Source organism: Stegostoma tigrinum, chromosome 1, assembly GCF_030684315.1.
Source record: "Stegostoma tigrinum isolate sSteTig4 chromosome 1, sSteTig4.hap1, whole genome shotgun sequence".
Classification (NCBI taxonomy): domain Eukaryota; kingdom Metazoa; phylum Chordata; class Chondrichthyes; order Orectolobiformes; family Stegostomatidae; genus Stegostoma; species Stegostoma tigrinum.
The window spans coordinates 134484750-134506912 of NC_081354.1; the positions used below are offsets into that span (position 1 = coordinate 134484750).

At 41.5% G+C, this 22163-nt stretch overlaps 1 long non-coding RNA gene across 1 annotated transcript in view; it reads right to left on the minus strand.

The window, feature by feature from the left end:
- LOC132210575 (uncharacterized) overlaps positions 1-17602 on the minus strand; it is a 168515-nt gene extending 150913 nt beyond the window's left edge. Inside the window, exons 1-2 of the long non-coding RNA XR_009446717.1 lie at positions 17498-17602; positions 6602-6725 (exon numbers count right to left, since the gene is read on the minus strand). This is a non-coding gene — a long non-coding RNA (uncharacterized LOC132210575). The remainder of the gene's footprint in view (positions 1-6601; positions 6726-17497) is intronic.
- Positions 17603-22163: the final 4561 nt, after the last annotated feature.

Consider the following 22163-nt stretch of genomic DNA (forward strand, 5'->3'; position numbering starts at 1 on the left):
TGCACTCATCCAGGCAAGTGGGGAGTATTCCATCACACTCCTGACTTATGCCTTGTGGGTGGTGTACAGGCTTTTGGAAGTCAGGAGTACTTACTGTAGTACGCCTAGTCTCTGACCTGTCCTTGTAGCCTTTGCATTTACATGGTCAGTTCAGTTTATTTTCTGGAGAATTGTAACCCTCAACATGTTGTTAGTGGGAATTCAGTGATGGTAACACCATTGAATGTTGAGGGGCAGTGGTTAGATTGTCTCCTTTTGGTGATGGTCATAGCCTGTCATTTGTGTGGCTCAAATGTTACTTGCCACTTGTCAACCCAAGCCTGGATATTGTCCAGGTCTTGTTGCATCTGAACATGGACTGCTTCAGTATCTGAGTAGTCACAAATGGTGTTGAATATTGTACAATCATTGGTGAACATCCCCATTTCTGACCTTATGATGAGGGGAATGTCATTGATGAAGCATATGAAGGTGGTTGGGCTTAGGGTACTACCATGAAGATCTCCTGATGGAGGCATGCCAAATACTGTCGATCTCTCCAGGGTGTTACAAGCTGTGGAATAATTCTTGTTTAAACATTGTAATGGTCGGTTCTATTATACCATACATGGTAACATCCATTCACTGTATATGTGCGGGCTTTGGACCAGAGTCATGAGCTTTGGCGCTTGTCAACTGATAGCCACTCTCGAGGTAGATCAAGTAGAAATTGAACAACAGACTGTTCCTGCTTATAATCATGGGTTGTGGGAGTCTCTTAGGGTAATTTCTGTGCCTCAGTACCCTCATTCAAATGATCCATTCAATGGATTCATGCTGAGAGGGTGGGTTTGGGGGTGAGGTCTGTGTTGGTATTGGGTCAATATGTGAATGGACACTGTGAGACCTTGGGGATCCAGTGTTAATGAAAAGAACTCCTTGGCAATTCCCCTGACTGTATACCACTGCCCCACTCATTGGTATACTTTGCCAGTGTGACCAGATATACAGAGGGAATGTGACACTCGGGATAATGTCATGTATGATAATAGCATTCTGTTTAACTTGTCGATGGTATAGCTCTTCCAATTATGGCAAACAACCTCAGATATTGATGAAGAGGTTGGACTGGGCTGCCTCAGTTGTGACTACATAGGTTCTGGGTAGTTTGTTCATTTTTATTGTACATTATAGTAGTGGTTTTCTGTTTGCTGTGCCAATTAAGAAGCCAGCTGCAAGTCAACATTGCTGTGCCCCCAGAGTCACAAATGGCTCAAATTATATAAGGATGGCAGATTTCCTTCCCTGAAGGAGATTGGTGAACCAGATGGACATTTTTAAAAAGACAATCTGGTAGTTTTATTATTATCACCATGCCAGCTAGCTTTGAAATTCCAGATTTCTATAACTAATTAATTTAAGCTCCCCAGGAACCATATTGAGGTTTGAACCTTTTGGATGAAATTTCCCATGGATTATCGGATCCTGATGTTGGATTGAATAGTTAGCCCTGATCCCACATTAGCTGTCTGTATGACTGACTCGGCTATTTCACCACAGATGTCATCATAATTCGCAAACAGCAGGCCTTCCCATTTTTTAAGTATGACAAAGATGGTTTCTGGTCTGTTTGGAGGCCTAGCCCCTCTGAAGACTCAAAAGAACTGGCAAGAGAAGTGGGCACCTCTTTTAGAATGTCTCAAAATGGAGGCACCTTCAGAGCAGACAATTAGAAATTTTAAATTCAGTGGATCACTGTGACACAAAGGGAAATACATGGAGCCAAATGCCTGCGGCCTGTAAGCCAGCATGCATTTTGTCGCCTTAATATTTGAAGCACACTGCCTCTGCGAAGTGTAGCTGATCCGCTTTAGAGCCCATTTCCTGGGTGTACTTACAATACCTTCCTGGCATCCATCAGGGAGACATCTTGACTCAGTTCCTTGCTGTTTTGTTCCCTCTCTGCTCCTGTTTTTGCCACCCAAAAGTTAGTAAAATTCAATCTTAATCATTAGGCCATTGGTTTGTAACACAAAAACACTAGCAATAGGAATAATGTTAGACCATTTGTCCCAGGGAGCCAAATGTGCTGACACAGGGCTACCACACACTTTAACTCTGCCACTGGATGCTGATCTGATGTTCTGATATTCATGTCTGCAATCATCATGGCCACTCAATGGCTTTTACCCACCTCAACCTCCTTAACCACTGATCCTTCCTGTCCTCCTGACTCACTCAGTGAGGACACCTCGCCACTGCTCCAGCTCCTGCATCATCATTAAGTACTCTTCCAGGAAGTGCTACACCTGCCCCCATACCTCTTCCCTCACCCACATCCCAGGCCCCAAGAAGACTTTCCACATCAAGCAGTGGAATGCACATCTGCCCATGTGGTATACTGCATCCGCTGTACACGGTATGGTTTCCTCTACATTGGGGAAACCAAGCGGAGGCTTGGGGACTGCTTTTCAGAACACCTACGCTCGGTTCGCAGTAAGCAACTGCACCTCCCAGTCGCAAACCATTTCAACTCCCCCTCCCATTCCTTGGATGACATGTCTACTCTGGGCCTCCTGCAGTGTCATAATGATGCCATCCGTAGGTTGCAGGAAAAGCAACTCATTCTGCTTGGGAACCCTGCAGCCCAATGGTATCAATGTGGATTTCACAAGCTTCAAAATCTGCCCCCGCCCCACTGCATCCCAAAACCAGCCCAGCTCATCCCCCCCTCCCTAACCTGTTCTTCCTCTCACCCATCCCCTCCTCCCACCTCAAGCTGCACTTCCATTTCCTACCTACTAACCTCATCCTGCCCCCTTGACCTGTCCATCCTCCCCGGACTGACCTATCCCCTCCCTACCTCCCCACCCATACTCTCCTCTCCACCTATCTCTTCCTCCATCCATCTTCGGTCCGCCTCCCCCTCTCTCCTTATTTATTTCAGAACCCTCTCCCCATCCCCCACTCTGATGAAGGGCCTAGGACTGAAATGTCAGCTTTTGTGCTCCTGAGATGCTGCTTGGCCTGCTGTGTTCATCCAGCTCCACACTTTGTTACCTCGGATTCTCCAGCATCTGCAGTTCCCATTATCCCTCCATAGCCAATATCCCAGTTAACCTCATTGTACTGAGCTGTTCTTCTATCAATAATGTCAGTACTAACTCATTCTTAACCTGCAAAAGCTTTTATTCTTATCCAAGAACTCTTTCCCTCTCTTCTATGCATGTACTCACAGCACAAAGCAGACCTCCATTACGAAGAGGCCAGCACCAGAAACCCTCAGCGACCATCCTCCTCTGAGGTAAAAACCATTGAATCCTCACAGGATGCAGAGATAATTCTTTCACCTGCACCCACCACCAGCTCAGAGACTTTCACCTCGGTGGGTTCTCTCTCTAGGTTAGATGAAGGAGCATAATCTCGTGAGTATATCATTGCCAGTCTGTGGAGCTGGCTGAGAAAGAAATACACCATATCTCTGGCCTGCGATAGAATGCTGGAGATCAGACACCTGCTCAGCCCCATGCAGAACACAATCTCAATGTATCTAGGACATTAGCAAGCTCATCAAAATTTACAGCAGGCATAGGAACTGCAGGCAGATTTTTCAGAGGCAGTCAGAAAGCTGATCGAAGGCTGGACGAATCCATCAACATTATATGTGCCAAGCTGTCTCCAAATGCATGTGTCTGGAAATTTCAATAGAGAAGTTGGCACCCACCATAGAGACCCAGTTCCAGTATACTCAGTGTCTGCTAGATATGCACAAAGCACAGCTCTAGCTGTAGGTGCTTAACATCAATGACAAGGCAAGAAAGGAACAAAGCAACTAGCATCTGAATGAGGGAACTCAACCTGACTCCCAAGCCGGAGGACCCAGCGGAAACTCATGCAACCATGGGGAGAATGTACAAACTCCGCACAGATAGTCTCCCGAAGCAAGAATTGAACCTTAGTAACAAGCACTGTGTGGCAGCAGTGCTAACCACTGAGCTGCCAGGCTTTGATATAAAGTGGATGACCGGGTGCATCAGTATTAAGTGTTCAATGGAAGAGAACAAAGTGCCCAGTCTGGCTGAGATTACCTCGGAAGGATACAATATCTCAAACATTTGAGAAGCAGATGAAACTAATCGTCTCACACTACATTGTAGTAAACACATGAGAGCAAGTACAGACACAATGGGCTGAATGGCCACGTTCGTTGCCATAACACTTCTGTGATTTTAGCAAAAGTTCACCACAAAAGACCACACAACTGCATAACGTAGTATATAGATTTCAGTGCCAGTGTGATGTGAGGCATATAGCTTATAATGTCCCAAAGACTTGTAGATTGTATCAAACAGTAAATTCCATGGTCTGTTTGTGAAAAGGAAACACAGATGATGCCCAGAGATAATGGGAACTGCAGATGCTGGCGAATCCGAGATAACAAAGTGTGGAGCTGGATGAACACAGCAGGCCAAGCAGCATCTCAGGAGCACAAAAGCTTTTGTGGTCCTAAGATGCTGCTTGGCTGGCTGTGTTCATCCAGCTCCAGACTTGGTTATCACAGATAATGTCCAATTGATCGATGTTCACAAAATGTGCAACATATGTGGCAGCATTAAGTATGATTCTATATTTTGACAACATTTGCTGATTATCCTGTGAGAATGAACAATTATTCTGATAACCAGTTTTGGATTGTCAATTGGACTTGCAATGTCATGCTGTTATGTATGTGAAAGCTACACACATTAATACACATGGCCCTGTTCTTTGAAAACTGAAAGAACATGCATTGTGCCTGTTTCCACTCAACAAATTAGGTGATAACCACTTGCTGGACCATCTCATAGGGCTAGGCCCCAAACAGAGTCAATTGTCTGGTTTCAAATTTAAATGAAGCCTGACTGTTAACTGTCAATCAGTATTAATGGGTGCATTCTCTATGGCTACACCTCCACCAGTAAGAGCCTATTTGTCAAACACTCACAGTCTCTTCTCATGCAGTATAATGTCGGTTTTCCACTTGAACTGCATTCATCTTGATGAATACAAGATTAATTGTTTTGATAAAATGCTTTTTTTTTCAGTAATACTCAAGTTCTATACTACAAAACAACTACACTTTTGGTTCCCAGTACTTTGGAAACCGATTTCAGATAATCAGTCAGGCTCACAGTGTGATTCATTCCCATGTGTCAGAAGTTACATTTAAGTTTGCACAGGGCCATGTACTTTGTAGGCAAAAAAGAATATTTCCACCGATTGTACATTTTTTTTCACTGAGGAAAGGGCAACAGAGACAGTCTGACTGATCAGAGTCGGCTTTCTGGTTTGAACTTAAATCAATTCATTCAGACAGTGAACAGTTCCTGCTCCATCCCCATGGCAACCATTGTTCAACAAGTCATCATCCTCTTGCCATGCCATATATATTGCTCTTTACTTTCTAAATGTGGTTTTCTTGTGTTTTAGTCCTGATGAGTACAAAATGAAAAGCTTGAGCTTCCTGTTCCTATTCTAATAATGATTAAGAAAGTTATAGCAAGGATGGTGAATTGGAATTATAAGGATAAAACAATGCCAAGCATAGGAAGTGAAGAGTGGCATCAGTGAGTCATCATAACTGATACTTATTAGTATAGGTTTGCTCTGTTTAGAAAAAGCATTAGAGGACCAGATGGTATAATCTCAGATTATGGAGCCACTCATTTGAGAGAGAGAGATGAGGATTTTCTTTTCTCTCAGATATAGTCAACCTGTGGATTTGTTTGCTGCAGAGGGCTGTGATGGCTGGGTCATCTGTTACATACAAAGCTGAGGTAGACTTTTTTAGCAGTTAAGGAATCAAGAGTTATGGGGAAATGCTGCAAAGTGAAGTTGAGGATTATCAGATCAGCCATTGAGGGCCAACCCACTGCAAGTAGGCTGCAGAGGTTCAAGAAGGCAGCTCATCACCACCTTCTCAAGGGCAACTAAGGATGGGCAGGAAATGCTGGCCAGCCAGCGACGTCCATATCCCACAAATGAGTATTTTTAAAAATCACACTGACAGACTCGATGGTTTGAGTGGCCTTCTTCTGCCCTTACATGTTATAGTTTTATGAGTCAACTGACTGCTGTTTAAATGTCTGGAATCTTGTCTATTTGTCATTGAATCTGATCAGTGTTTTCCTTTCTACATGATTTCATTTACTACACATCATGTATTCATTTTACTGAAAATAATTGCAACATACATCATCTCAGAAAGTGGTTGTTGAAGGTGATCAGACAGAAATTGCTGGAAAAACTCAGTAGACCTGGCAGCATCTATGGCAAATGAGTACGCGCACAATATGTTCTTGTTGGCCGACTAATTAGACCGGAAGCTAAAGAAGGAGTACAAGTCAGTCAGGAATTTCTGCATCTGCGTTTAACATAAGATGGTTGGAGCATCCAAGAAAAATCACAAGCGTCTGGACTTAAGACACTCAAATGAATGAAGGTTATGAAAAGTTTAAACTCTGAGGTACAGAATAAAATTGATGATATATTACAATTCGCTCTGCCCTAGGGACAATGTCATCAGCATAGTTGTTAGTTCACTTGGTTCAATGTCAAGAGTGTGGTTTAAAATAACACTAACCTCACGCAGTTCATTTTCCATTCCAGCTGAGGTGAAACAGGGACATGTCATCTCAGCCTGCTCCATAGCAAAGTCATAGCAATAAGAAATGGTATAGCAACCCTTGAACAATCAAGGACTGAACCTGGAGGAGAGGAAGATATACCGAATGTAACTGGCTCAGAACATGAAAAAAAAGCTTAATTTAAATTTATGAGCAATATACTTGCAAAGTTAGTTACATTATAAAAGTCAATTTCTATATTAGTAAAAGTAAAAGCATTATAAATATGTGGTAGATAATGAAAGATATCATGCAAAGTTGAAGGATCTAAATGGAAGATTAAAAATAAACAAAATTAATTGACCCTCTAAGGTAAAGTTTTAACTATCAGATATACTTTAAGTTGACGAAATGGTGCCGTCATTGAGTAATTACGATATTTCACAAAAGAAAAATAGGATAGAAATTAGAATAGATAGATGCCTTATTTATATCCTTTAAAATATCAACTTTTAAACAGGGAAACTATGTGTGGTGTCATGGCATTGTGTATTTAAAACCCAATGAGCAGCATCAATTATTCAGGACTCATTGTAAAATCAGCACTTTGTGAATCATGCTCAATTCTGACACTCAGATTTTGTAGCTTCGGAGCCAAATTGTTCAATAAAGATAGAACAGAGAACATAGAACATTACAGCACATTACAGGGCCTTCGGAAACCGATCTCAAGCCCATCTAACTGATACTATTCCATGTACGTCCATATGCTTGTCCAATGATGACTTGAATGTACTTATAGTTGGCGAATCTACTACCGTTGCAGGCAAAGCGTTCCATTCCCTTACTACTCTCTGAGTAAAGAAACTACCTCTGACATCTGTCCTATATCTTTCACCCCTCAATTTAAAGCTATGCCTCCTTGTGCTCGCCGTCACCATCCCAGGAAAAAGGCTCTCCCTATCGACCCTATCTAACCCTCTGATTATTTCATATGTTTCAATTAAGTCACCTCTCAACCTTCTTCTCCCTAATGAAAACAGCCTCAAGTCCCTCAGCCTTTCCTTGTAAGACCTTCCCTCCAGACCAGGCAACATCCTAGTAAATCTCCTCTGTACCCTTTCCAAAGCTTCCATATCCTTCTCATAATGTGGTGACCAGAACTGTACACAATATTCCAAGTGCGGCCGTACCAGAGTTTTGTACAGCTTCACCATAACCTCTTGGTTCCTGAGCTCGATCCCTCTCTTAATAAAAGCTAAAACACTGTATGCCTTCTGAACAGCCCTGTCAACCTGGGTGGCAACTTTCAATGATCTGTGTACATGGACACCGAGATCTCTCTGCTCATCTACACTACTAAGAATCTTACCATTAGCCCAGTACTTTGCCTTCCGGTTACTCCTACCAAATTACATCACCTCACACTTGTCCGCATTAAACTCCATTTGCCACCTCTCAGCCCAGCTCTGCAGCTTATCTATGTCTCTCTGCAACCTACAACATCCTTCGTCACTAACCACAACTCGACCAACCTTAGTGTCGTCTGCAAATTTACTAACCCATCCTTCAACGCCTTCATCCAGGTCATTTCTAAAAATGACAAACAGCAGTGGACCCAACACCGACCCTTGCGGTACACCACTAGTAAATGGTTTCCAGGATGAACATTTCTCATCAACCACCACCCTCTGTCTTCTTTCAGCAAGCCAATTTCCGATCCAAACTGCTATATCTCCCACAATCCCATTCCTCTGCATTTTGTACAATAGCCTACTGTGGGGAACCTTATCGAATGCCTTGCTGAAATCCATATACACCACATCAACCGGTTTACTCTCATCTACCTGTTTGGCCACCTTCTCAAAGAACTCAATAAGGTTTGCGAGGCACGACCTTCCCTTCACATAACCGTGCTGACTATCCCTAATCAATTTATTTTTTTCTAGATGATTATAAATCCTATCCCTTATAACCTTTTCTAACACTATACCAACAACTGAGGTAAGGCTCACTGGTCTATAATTTCCAGGGTTGTCTCTACTCCCCTTCTTGAACAGGGGAGCTACATTTGCGATCCTCCAGTCGTCTGGCACTATTCCTGTAGACAATGACGAGTTAAAGATCAATGCCAAAGGCTCGGCAATCTCCCCCCGGCTTCCCAGAGGATCCTCGGATAAATCCCATCCGGCCCAGGGGACTTATCTATCTTCACACTCTGTAGGATTTCTCATATCTCTTCCTTGTGAACCTCAATCCCACCTAGTCTAGTAGCTTGTATTTCAGTATTCTCCTTGACAACATTGTCATTTTCTGGAGTGAATACTGTTGAAAAATATTCATTTAGTGCTTTCCCTATCTCCTCTGACTCCACACACAACTTACCACTACTATCCTTGATTTGCCCTAATCTTACTTTCGTCATCCTTTCATCCCTTAAATACCTATAGAAAGCCTTAGGGTTTACCCTGATCCTATCCACCAACAACTTTTCATGTCTCCTCTTGGCTCTTCTGAGCTCTCTCTTTAGGTCTTTCCTGGCTACGTCGTGGCTCTCAAGTGCCCTAACTGAGCCTTCACATCTCGTCCTAACATAAGCCTTCTTCTTCCTCTTGACCAGAGATTCCACTTCCTTCGTAAACCATGGGTCCCTCGCTCTACAGCTTCCTCCCTGCCTGACAGGTACATACTTATCTCGGACACACAGGAGCTTTTCCTTGAATAGGCTCCACATTTCTAATGTGCCCATCCCCTGCAGTTTCCTTCCCCATCCTGTGCTCCCTAAATCTTGCCTAATCTCATCGTAATTGCCATTCCCCCAGCTATAACTCTTGCCCAGTGGTATACACCTATCCCTTTCCATCACTAAAGTAAACATAACAGAATTGTGATCGCTATCACCAAAGTGCTCACCTACTTCCAAATCTAACACCTGGCTGGGCTCATTACCCAGTACCAAATCTAGTGTGGCTTCGCCCCTTGATGGCCTATCTACATACTGTGTCAGGAAGCCCTCCTGCACACTCTGGACAAAAACTGACCCATCTATAGTACTCGAACTATAGTGTTCCCAGTCAATATTTGGAAAGTTGAAGTCCCCCATGACAACTACCCTGTCTTTCTCACTCCTATCGAGAATCATCTTTGCTATCCTTTTCTCTGCATATCTGGAACTATTCGGAGGCCTATAGAAAACCTCCAACAGGGTGACCTCTCCTTTCCTGTTTCTAACCTCAGCCCATACTACCTCAGTTGACAAGTACCCAAACATCCTTTCTGTAAATGTAATACTGTCCTTGACCAACAATGCCACACCTCCTCCCCTTTTACCATCTTCTCTGTTCTTACTGAAACATCTAAATCCCGGAACCTGCAACAACCATTCCTGTCCCTGCTATCCATGTCTCCGAAATGGCCACAACATCGAAGTGCCGGGCACCAACCCATGCTGCAAGTTCACCCACCTTATTCCAGACGCTCCTGGCATTGAAGTAGACATACTTCAAACCAACTTCTTGCTTGCCACTGCCATCTTGTGTCCCTGAAACTTTATTTCGGACCACCCTACTTGCAACCTTTTCTATACTCGAACTACAATTTTGGTTCCCATCCCCCTGCTGAATTAGTTTAAACCTAACCCGAATAGCCTTAGAAAATTCCTCCAACCGCTGAGGATATCGGTAGCTGGGGCATGAATTGAAAGTACAGAAAAACAAATATGAAATGTTGACACATAATTCTATTTGTTAAATTCTAACCATCTTATAGACCCCACAACCCCAACCTACAGATACATATAAACACAGACCGGAAAATAAGACATGGGTGTTATTGGCAGAGGGAAAGCATGTGAGGGCAATTCAGTGGCCACTGTCTACGGGGTTAGCTGTGATGATTCTTGTGCTGATCTGAACAATACTTCTCCATCTTCCTTTTCCAGATATATGCACTTGTTTTCAAGAAACACGATGGCTTATAAAAGTGTTTGACTTAACAATTAAAAGCCATGGTGTACGACAACTGAAAAGTGGAAATAAGCTGATTCTTTTGAGGCTTGAGTTGCTTTTTAGTACAGAGCAGAAGCAATTCATTCCTTTCCAGAAGCCCAATTGTTCCGACCAAATATTCACACCTCAAGCTATTTAGTTATTTAGAGTCAAGTTAGCTATTGGCTGACAGAAGACCTTTGTCATCATTAGCTGGCCACTGGTCCACTAACCAATCAGCTTCTATTGGCTGAAACAAAAATAGAAATTGCTGGTGAAGCTCAGCAGGTCTGGCAGCTTCTGTGGAGAGAAATCAAAGTTAACTTTTTCCTTCCTCACAAAAGAGACATATCCAGTGAGGAAGGACGAGTGGAGGAAGAGAAATTGGACAAGAATTGTTAAACAATGAGACTAAATATTTTACCAAATTGAAAACAACAAACATAAAATGCAGAAAAGATTATGGGTAAACAAAAGGATTAAGAAAGCTTTAAAAACCAATAGATGACCACAAAAAAGGGAGAAGATAAACTTTGGGTGTAAACTAGCAAAAATATAAATAAATTAATAACAGTTTCTTTAAATGAATAAAAAAAGAGAAGCCAAAATGGGCATAGGCTTTTAGTGAATGAAGCTTTTAGTGAAGAAACCCTAATGGGGAACCTGGAATGGCAGGCCCGTTGAAAAAATTTTGCCTCAGACTTCACAGTACACTTCAGAGCCATCACACTAATCCAAACACTTATACCAAACAAAAACCAAAAGAACTGCGGATGCTGTAAAATCAGGCACAAAAAAAAGTTGCTGGAAAAGCTCAGCAGGTCTGGCAGCATCTGTAGAGGAGAAAACAGAGCTAATGTTTTGGGCCCGGTGATCCTTCCTCAGAACTTATTCCAAACAGTTGTGCTAGATACTTGTACTGAAGAATATCTGCAATATTTATACTAAACAATAAAGAGGTGAAAGATGGGAGGAAATAAACTCAATTACTATCAGTATAGAGAAAGGTACTAGGAAAATTAATAGGGCTAAAGGCTGCTAAGTCTTCTGTACTTGAGGGAATGCATCCTCTGATATTAAGGAAAACACTTCTAGCGGTAATGGATTCATTGGTGGCAATCTCTAAATAATCCTTGATTTCTGGGAAAATCCCAGACCAATGTAACACCCTTATTCAAAAAGCAAGACAAAAACAGGTAAGTATATTTTGGCTGTCGTTGGGAAAACATTGCAGTCTGTTTTAAAGGATGTAGTAACAGAGCATTTAGAAATACACAGGAAAATCAAGTAGAGCCAATGTGACTTCATGACAGGGAATCATGCGAGGCATACTTATTAGAATTCTTTGAGGAGGTATCAAGCTGGTTTGATAAAGAGGAAAAGAGTTACTATAATATATTTGGATTTCCAAAACATGTTTCCTAACATGTCACCCACGAAGCTACTTGATAAGATCGCACGGTTCTGGGTTTGGCATATTAGCATAGATGGAGAACTGGTAGCTAATAGAAAATGGAGAGTTGGGATAAGGGGACGTTTTCAGAATGGTAACCTTTAACTATCAGAATGTCAGAGAGACACTAAACGGGATAATATTAAACCTATACTTACTTTAATAAATGGGATGGGGTCCTACAAGCAGAATTTTGGTATCTAAGTGTCAAGTTAAAACGTAGGACCTCAGAGGTAGAAATCTCACGATTGCTAACACTGCCACGTGCTAGTCAGAGTAGAAATGAAAGAACAGGCAGGATAAATGAATGGCTCGAGAGATGGTGCAGGAGGGAGGGGTTCAGATTTTTGGGACATTGGGACCGGTTCTGGGGGAGGTGGGAAAAATACAAATCAGATGGTCTACACCTGGACAGGACTGGAGCCAATGTCCTAGGGGCTGCTTTTGCTAACACTGTTGGGTAGAGTTTAAACTAATGTGGCAGGGGGATGGGAACAAAATGAGGTGGTGAGTGGACAGTAAGGAGGTCGTAACTAAAGCCTGCAAGGAACTAGATAATGAAGTGACTAAGGAGAAGAGTAGGCAGAGAGGAGATGTTGAACGCAATGGGACAGGTGGTCTGAGGTGCATTTGTTTTAATGTGAGAAGTGTAGTAGTTAAGGCAGGTGAATTTAGGGCTTGGATTAGTACCTGGGAGTATGATGTTATTGCTATTACTGAGGCTTGGTTGAGGGAAGGGCAAGGCTGGCAAGTAAATATCCCAGGACATAGATGATTCAGGCAGGAGAGAGAGGGAGGCAAAAGGGGTGGAGGAATTGCATTAATGACCAAGGAGGAGATCACAGCTGTGCTGAAGGAGGACACTATGGACAACTTGAGCAGTGAGGCCATATGGGCAGAGCTCAGAACTAGGAAGGATGCAGTAACCATGTTGGGGCTGTACTACAGGCCTCCCAACAGCGAGCGTGAGATAGAGGTACATATATGTAGACAGATTATGGAAAGATGTAGGAGCAACAAGGTGATGGTAATGGAAGATTTCAATTTTCCCAACATTGACTGGGATTCATTCAGTGTTCGGATATTAGATGAAGCAGAATTTGTAAGAAGCATCCAGGAGGGGATTATAGAGCAGTATGTAAATAGTTTAAAAAAACCAAAAGAACTGTGGATGCTGTCAATCAGGAGCAAAAACAAAGTTTCTGGAAAAGCTCAGAAGGGTCACCAGACCCGAAATGTTAACTCTGTTTTCTCCTCCACAGATGCTGCCGGACCTCCTGAGTTTTTCCAGCAATTTTATTCTAAATAGTTTAACTCAGGAAGGGGCCATACTGGACCTGTGTTGGGAATGAGCCCAGCCAAGTGGTTGAAGTTTCAGTAAGAAATTACTTTGGGAATAGTGATCACAATTTCGTAAGTTTTAGAATACTCAAGGGCAAAAACGAGAGTGGTCCTGAAGGAAGAGTGGTAAATTGGGGGAAGGCCAACTATGGCAAAACTTGGCAGGAGCTGGGGAATGTGAATTGGGAGCAGCTGTTTGAGGGTAAATCCACATTTGGTATGTGGGAGGTTTTTAAAGAGAGGTTGATTAGAGTGCAGGACAGATATGTCCCTGTGAAAATGAGGGATAGAAAGGGCAAGATTAGGGAACCATAGATGACAGGTGAAATTGTGAGACTAGCAAAGAGAAAAAAGGAAGCATACATAAGGTTTAGGTGACTGAAAACAGACGAAGTTTGGTCTGTATCCCTCCAAACATTTTTAATTCATATACATATCTTAATGTCTTTTAAATGTTGTAACAATTCCTGCATCTACCATTTCCTCTGGAAGTTTACTGTACACATGAGCCACTCTCTGTGTAAAAACATTTCAAAAAGAATTAAAAACTTGACTGAGGGAAATGAATATCCTCTTGCTATGTTTGTGGATAACACAGTTATGTGGGAAGGCAAGACATAAAGAATCTGCAGCGCAACATAGACAGGATAGGTGAGGAGTCAAAGATTTGACAGAAAGAATATAGTATGGTAAAATGTGAGATAATGCACTTTGGATGAAACAATAGAAGAGCTAAACATTATTTAAGTGGAGAAAGATTGCAGAAAGCTGCAGCTCAGAGGGACCTATGGAACCTCATGCATGAATCACAAAAATCTATCATCCTGGTTCAGAGGGGAGGCTAATAAAATTGGCCCTTATTTCAAGGGGAATGGATTATAAAAACAAGGAAATCTTGCTCAAACAATAATGAATATTGTGAACAGTTTTGGCCACCTTTTCTAGGGAAAGATATACTGGCATTGAAGACAGTCTAGAGAAGGTTCTTTAGGCTGATCCCATGCACAGAAAGATTTCTGATGAGGAGAAGTTAAGAAGCTTGGACTTATACACATTGGAGTTTAGAGGATGTTGAGTGATGAAACAGATGAAGTTCTCAGTATGCTGGACAGGGTCACACTTTCAGGTTGTTTCCCTTTGTAGGGTAATCCAGGACCAAAGCCCATAATCTCAGGGTAAGCATTCACCCATCTAACCCAGGATGAGGAGGAATTTCTTCTATCATAGAACTTAGAACATACAACATAGAACAATGCAGCACAGAACAGGCCCTTTGGCCCTTAACGTTGCGCGTTATCAGGTTATTGTGAATCTGTGGATTTTTTTCCTACAGTGGGATGTAGAGGCTCTGTGATTAAACTAATACAAAGCTGAGATAGATAGATTCTTAATTCATAACAAATCAAGGGTTCTGGGGAACAGGCAGGAAAGTAGATTGAGATGGTGAGATCAACTGTGATCTGTTTGAATGGTGGAGAAGTCTCAATGGGTGAAATGGCCTACATCTGCTCCTACATCTTATGGCCTTATGAAGGACAGACTGATCCAATTATATTTCATTGCTGTGTATCTGTCCAGACTGTAGGAGTGGAGGCTGCCTGCAAAGTCTAAGAGCTAGAAGGCATTACCAGAATGGAAGGAGACAAGTTCTTAGTGGGATCTGAAAGCAAAAGCATGGATCTCAAAGTTATGCATTAAAGCAGAGACAGCAAGGTGTAGAGCTGGACAAACACAGCAGGCCAAGCAGCATCAGATTAGTAGGAAAGACACACTTTGGGTCCGGATACTTCTTCAGGCCTTTTTTCCTGCTCCTCTGATGCTGCTTGACCTGCTGTGTTATCCAGCTCTACACCTTGTTGTCTCAGGTTCTCCAGCATCAGCAGTTCCTACTATCTCTTATGCATTAAGGCAATGTCTTTTTAGATTAGATTCCTTACAGTGTGGAAACAGGCCCTTCGGCCCAACAAGTCCACACCACCCCTTGATGTATCCCACCCAGACCCATCCCCCTATAACCCACACACCCCTGAACACTATGGGCAATTTAGCATGGCCGAGCCACCTAACCTGCACATCTTTGGACTGTGGGAGGAAACCGGAGCACCCAAAGGAAACCCATGCAGACACGGGGAGAATGTGCAAACTCCACACAGACAGTCACCCGAGGCTGGAATCGAACCCAGGTCCCTGGCGCTGTGAGACTGCAGTGCTAACCACTGAGCCACCTTGCCACTAAACTTGTAAAGTTTAGTTTATAAAGGACAGAATTGATGTCAGTACAGGATTTTGTGTAGCAGAGAACCTAAGCCATAAGATTATGGATGTCACAGATCAGAAGGACAGTTAACAAAATAATTAAAATTGTGAATTAAGTTATAAAGGTAAAAATGCAGATTTGTTGCAAGTAGGAGGTAAAATCAAAGGCAGATAATGCTTTGGAGGTGAGAAAAATGTTTTGGTACCAGACTCAATTTTGGCCAGGAGTTTAGCTTTGCTTTTTAAAATAATCTCTAAAGTAGGAGCCAAAGCTTAAATGCTTTCTTTCACCCAGATGCTTAAGGACACAAGACATTTATTCAACTTCCAAATGATACAGGTAACATTTCCTTCTGAAATATACATAAAAACCTATTGTTATACACGGAAGTGCAGGATATCTTTCTGTCGTCTTGATCAATACTTATGTATCAATCGACATTAGTTCAATAGATTATGTGGCTATTATCTCACTGTTGTTTTTTGGATCTAGTAGTTTGACAGTCATGTTCCTATGTAACAATTGTGGCAATATTTCAAAAATATAGTAGTTGCTTTGGAAGGCTTGTTGATGGAGAACCGGAAGGTTTTTTAAAATTGCTTTTTCGAATAAACTATGCAACAATAAATTCAGAACAGTGTGCACGTAATAAGTTTCTGCATTTTCTTTTAGTAATGATCTGTTTTTATGTTGGTGACCATTAGTTATAGGCATACAATGATTGGCAAAAGAATCGAGTTGAAATTAGAAGAATGTCTTTCACTCTAACTGGGCTGTATGTTTCTTGTATTTATTTATGGGTTTTGGGCATCCCAAGAATTTATTGCCTATCTCTGCTTGCCCAGGAGAAGATGGGGAGGAGCTTTCTTCTTGAGCCACTGCAGTCCAATTGATTTTGGTGCATCACGTTGCTTTTAGGGTAGAGTTCCAGGATTTTGTAGCGCCACTAAGGGAACAATGATATATTTCCAAACTAGAATGATATACAGCTAGGAGGGGATCTTGCTCCTCTGCAGTGTTTTTGATACAAAAACTTTCCCCCAAGTGCCAAACTACCTTCACTCCTCTAATATTTTCAACATCTTCTGGAAATATCAGGGAGCTCTTGAACCTTCAACCCTATTGACACTGAAATTGAACGTGCATCGAATCATAGGATTCTATCCAGTCCATACCAACCCACTGAAGAGAATCACACCCAGACACCCCCCCCCACTCTACCCCTGTAAACCCACAGTTTCCATGGCTAATCCATCTAGACTGCACATACCTGGCCACTGGGCAATTTACAATGACCAATCTACCTATTTGCACATCTTTGGACTGTGGGAGAGAAACCAGAATACCTAGAGGAAACACATGCAGACAATATGAAATCATTACATAGACAGTTGCTCAAGGGTGGAATTGAACCAAAGTCCCTGGTGCTGTGAGCCACCATGCCACCCTGTTGGAATATTGGGAAATCCAGCAACGTGTTTTGCTCTTAGAATGTATGGTTGTGATCGAAAGCTCTTTCATAATAGCTCATAGCTAAAGATAAATTTCTATTCAAAATATAATCATGTCATTGCAGCATAAATATTTATTTCAATGTTTTATTTTACTTAAAAGTTTAATTTGAACATCAGGCATTTCAATTTCTGACCAATTTAGCAGATAAAAAATGTTTTGGATGAAGCAGGCTGAGGAATTCAGCTAGAGCCAACAAAACACATAGTATTGGCTTAGCAAAATTGAATAGGCAATGTAGACATGAAGTTACAATTGAGAAAAAAATGCATAACATTTAATAACATAAAGACGAGATGGTAAGGAAGATATAAGAGCTTGTTTTCATTATACCTCATTGGAAGGTTTATTTGAAATTACATACCAAGCAAGGAGAATCAGGGAATAGAGACTTCTTCCATTTCTGTCATAAGAGAATTTCATTCTAACATGTGAGGCAGGAAACATTCCAACATAGAACAGACTGAGAGTTAGAATGCTCTAACGCATTTTCTGCGTGTTTTAATTATTCACTGGCATCTGCTACATCCTCTGAAACAGCAACTATGACTTGGCTTTATGACTTGGCTCAATGTTGAAATGAGTGATACCCACAAATAGACAACCTATAATTTATGGATGAATAAATGTTTTTCATCTTATGCTCATATGTCACATTTTGAGCTCAGTCATTGCTTAGAGGTGATCTGCTGCTTCAGTGCTCAAGAAGGCAGTTTCAATACAAAGCTATTAGAACAGTTTATGAAAATGAACAAAAATCCAATAACTTCTTGAATGCAAAGGCTTTTTTTTTTAATTGCATTGATCTTCTGGAGTACCGTGTGCGGCTCTGGTCTCCCTGCTATAGGAAGAATATTATTAAACTGAAGATGGTTCAGAAAAGATTTACCAGGATGTTGCCAGGAATGGAGCGTTTGAGTTATAAAATAGGCTTGTTGGGCTGGGACTTTTCTCTCTGGAGCGTATAAGGTTGAGGGGTGACCTTATAGAGGTTTATAAAATCATGAGGTGCACAGATAAGATGAATACCAAGGATCTTTTCACTAGTGCGGGGGAGTTCAAAACTAGGGGGCATATTTTTAAGGTCAGAGGAGAAAAATTTTAAAAGGACAGGAAGGGCAATTTGCTCACACAGAGAGTGGTTCGTATATGGAATGAACTGTTTGAGAAAGTGGTGAATGCAAGTATAGTAACAACATTTAAAAGACATTTGGACAAGTACATGAATCTGAAAAGCTTGGAGGGAAATGGGCCAAATGCAGGCACTTGGGAACATGGACGATGTGGGCTGGTTGGACCAAAGGGTCTGTTTCCATGCTGTATGACTGTATGACTCTATGTGGGGTTACACAGTCTCATAGCTGTGTTTCCTACGACAAAAGAAAATCTGTGTTATCAGCTGGATCAATTTGACATTTTCCTTTTTCATACGAGTAAAAAAGGTAAATGGTTGCTGACAGCTTGCTTTCAAGCCTGAATGATAAAAGAAAAACAGCACTGTACCACATCTGGACAGCTTGCTGAGAGCTAATGAGCCTGAAGTAATTCAAATTCTGGCTACAGTAGTGTGACCACATTTCTGCACTAATTTGAAAAAAGAGGGAGTTATGACTGTACAACTTATACCGGATTTGACAGCTATGCTGAGTGACGTCAATATATTATAAAGGTTTTGAAGAATGTGCAAGTAAAAATCATACATATAATATATATTATATACATACATCGTTTAAGCATTCAGACGAGATTCAACAAAATGGTTCAATTAAGCTGTCAAGATGGTGCAGCTGATGTAGGATTGCAACAGAGCTCACTGCTAACCACTTGCCAAAAGGATTAATGACAGGGCTTGAAACTGCAGGCTGTGGCACTGTAGAGGCTGACAGACTGGCAGCTGAAATTAGCAGTGACTACAGGTACTCGTAAAACGCTAAGAATTAAATTATGGAGAAAGAATGTGTGACTGGAAACTGTAAGTGAATATTATTAAGTCTGTTGGTAAAAAAAATTGATGCAAATGTTTCAAGGCAAATGTGCTGTCACATTCAAGTGTTCCTATTCATTCATGGTAACATATGAGATAAATTACAGCTGTTTCCTTACTATTTATACAGTTTCATACCTATTTCATTAAATATTAAAGCATAGAAAGCTAAGAAATATATTTATTGCCAATGCCAGATTTATTATTTATTTATAAAACTGGAAATTCAAGCTGTATAATGCGGTTCATATTGACCAAGCTCAAACCTTCACCTAAACTGTCAACATTAAATCTATAAGATCTGCTTAAATAGATATTTCTCCTATAAAATACTAGCCTGACTTTTTCCTCATGATATTGACTGGTCACCCAGCCCATCAAATCTAGATAAATGTTGAAAGTCACTGTCAAATGTTTTCTCTGGTGAAAGTTTGCATTTTTCAATTTGTCATTTTTAATTGATCTCTTGTGGAAGTCAGCTGATTGCTGTTACTTGATATAAAGCATTATAAATAAGGCTCAACAAATGCAATCTGTAGAGAATGTGTAACAATTCCATTTCAGGGACCCTGGTCAATTGCTTAACATTTCTCAGGCCATCTCACATCTTATGACAATCTGAGTGCAAACATCTTTGCATACAGGGAGGAAATTGATCAAAAAGGACACAAATCCAGTCACTGAGTTGCTCATTTGCATCCAGCCAACTTACACAGCAGAATGCATGGGTTGTTATCCATCTGTCTGAAACCAGATTGGAGAATACCTCCTACCTCCTCCATAACTGTATTCAGCCAAGTGTGTCCCTGCCCCCTACCTCTCACATCCACAGGCTCAGCTTCAGGTAATCCTGTTCAGGCGCTCGCCATGGTTAATGTAATACCCTTCTTTATATTTCATGTGGATCCTGGTAAATTACTTATTTTTGCTTCCTTTTTCCATCAAATTCCCAAAGGGCTACTCTTTTTTTCTACTGATGTTTGACAATTCATGTTTTATCGTGAGACATATTACTGCTGCTCATTTAATTAGTAACATAATAAAAGTAAATATATTGCTTTCAAAAAATGCACTCTTTCAGGTTATCTCTTGTACATCTGAAGCTCCAAATAAATATTTAGGGATTGCAGGTTCAGTGGAGGGTGATACTGAAGGAACCACAAAATTACCCATTACAAGAAAGAAAGGGCAATTGGCAAGATCCTACTGCAAGTTCTGTGAGAGTGAAATAAAGGAAGACGTGCATTTATATAGCAGCTTTTAAGACAACTGAATGCCCCATAACACGTTACAACTGATAAAGTATTCTTGAAGTGTGGTCACTACGTGATGCAGAATACATGCCAACCAATTTGCACTCAGCAAGCTCCCACAAACAGCAGTGTGAAAATAACCAGATAACCTATTTTAGGAGATAAAGTGTGGAGCTGGATGAACACAGCAGGCCAAGCAGCATCTCAGGAGCACAAAAGCTGACATTTCGGGCCTAGACTCTTCATCAGAGGTGTTCATCCGGCTTCACACTTTGTTTTCTCGGATTCTCCAGCATCTGCAGCTCCCATTATCTCTGATCACAATTTTAACCTATTTTTTGAAGTTGTTTCATGGATAAATGTTAGAGTGTATACAAAGAATAATTTCCTTGCTTTTTCCAAAATAGCGCAGTGTGATCTTCTATGTGTATATGAGAGGACAGATAGGCCTTCAGTGTAGAGGCTCATCAAAAACAAAGAGTACTTCCAAAATTACAGAATATTTAAGGTTCTTGCAAGGATTTGTAGCTCAGGTTGTGGGTGAGATTGTTGGCTTGTACGCTGAACTGGCTGTTTATTGTACAAACGTTTCATGCTAGGTAATATCATCGGTGCGTTAACCCAACTTAACAGACCAGATCGTACAAATTCCAAGTGGAGTAGCACAACATTGTTTCATTGGAAGCCGCACTTGATGTTATGTAGCATGGTGACAAAAAGTTTATACAAGAACCAGACAGCTCGGTGAGCAAGCCAACAACAACAACAGTACATGCCTTGGCGATGGAAAGCCAGCATACATTATTGCGCTCAAGTCTGATTACAAAATAAAACTTACTGACTCAGTGGTGAGAGGGCTGCACTTGAACCCATGCACCGCACAGTTAGTCTCCTGGATACATGCAGGTGTTAATGAACAGGAAATTTGAAGATCACAAAAAAAAACCAACAGCCAAGGATGTATACAATATGAATATTCTGACAATTATTGGAAATTTATGCAGGTGACTGTTCTCATTGCAGGCCACGTGACTCTGGTCCTTTGTTCTACATGTAGTTAAAGTACGCCAGTCATACACCATCTTCTTCTTTTGTATTTTGTTGAAAAGTGCAAACTTTATTTTTCAGAATTTTAGATAGTTGGTGGATTGGCTAAGCTGAAGCATTTGCTTCTTAAAACATGGCCTCTGTTGGCTGTAGTATCCCCGCAGCCAGAGGTGCAGCTGTAAGGTGTAACATGATGACACAAAGATCCTGGCTTGTTATTTCTGTACTTCAGGAGGAGTGATTTAACGGTGTGAATGATTCACTCAGTGGAATCATTTAATCTATTGTAATGCGTTGAGGGTATCATGTGGTTCAGGCTCATTTGACAGACTTATCACTGAAGGGTCTGCCAATACAATGCAACCCATTCTTAGTAATGATTTCTTCAGGTGCACTGAACAGACTGACTATTACACTCAATGTGTCTGCCATGGACACACAGAAATTGTACATCAAGCAGATGTTCACCTGCACGTCTGCCAATGTGGCATACTGCATCCGCGGTATGCGTTGTGGCCTCCTCTACATCGGGGGAACCAACCGGAGGCTTGGGGGTCACTTTGCAGTACACCTACGCTCGGTTTGCAATAAACAACTGTACCTCCCAGTCGCCCTCCCGTTCCTTAAATGACATGTCCACCCTGGGCGTCCTGCAGTGCCACAACGATGCCATCCGAAGGTTGCAGGAACAACAACTCATATTCCGCTTGGGAACCCTGCAGCCCAATGGTATCAATGTGGATTTC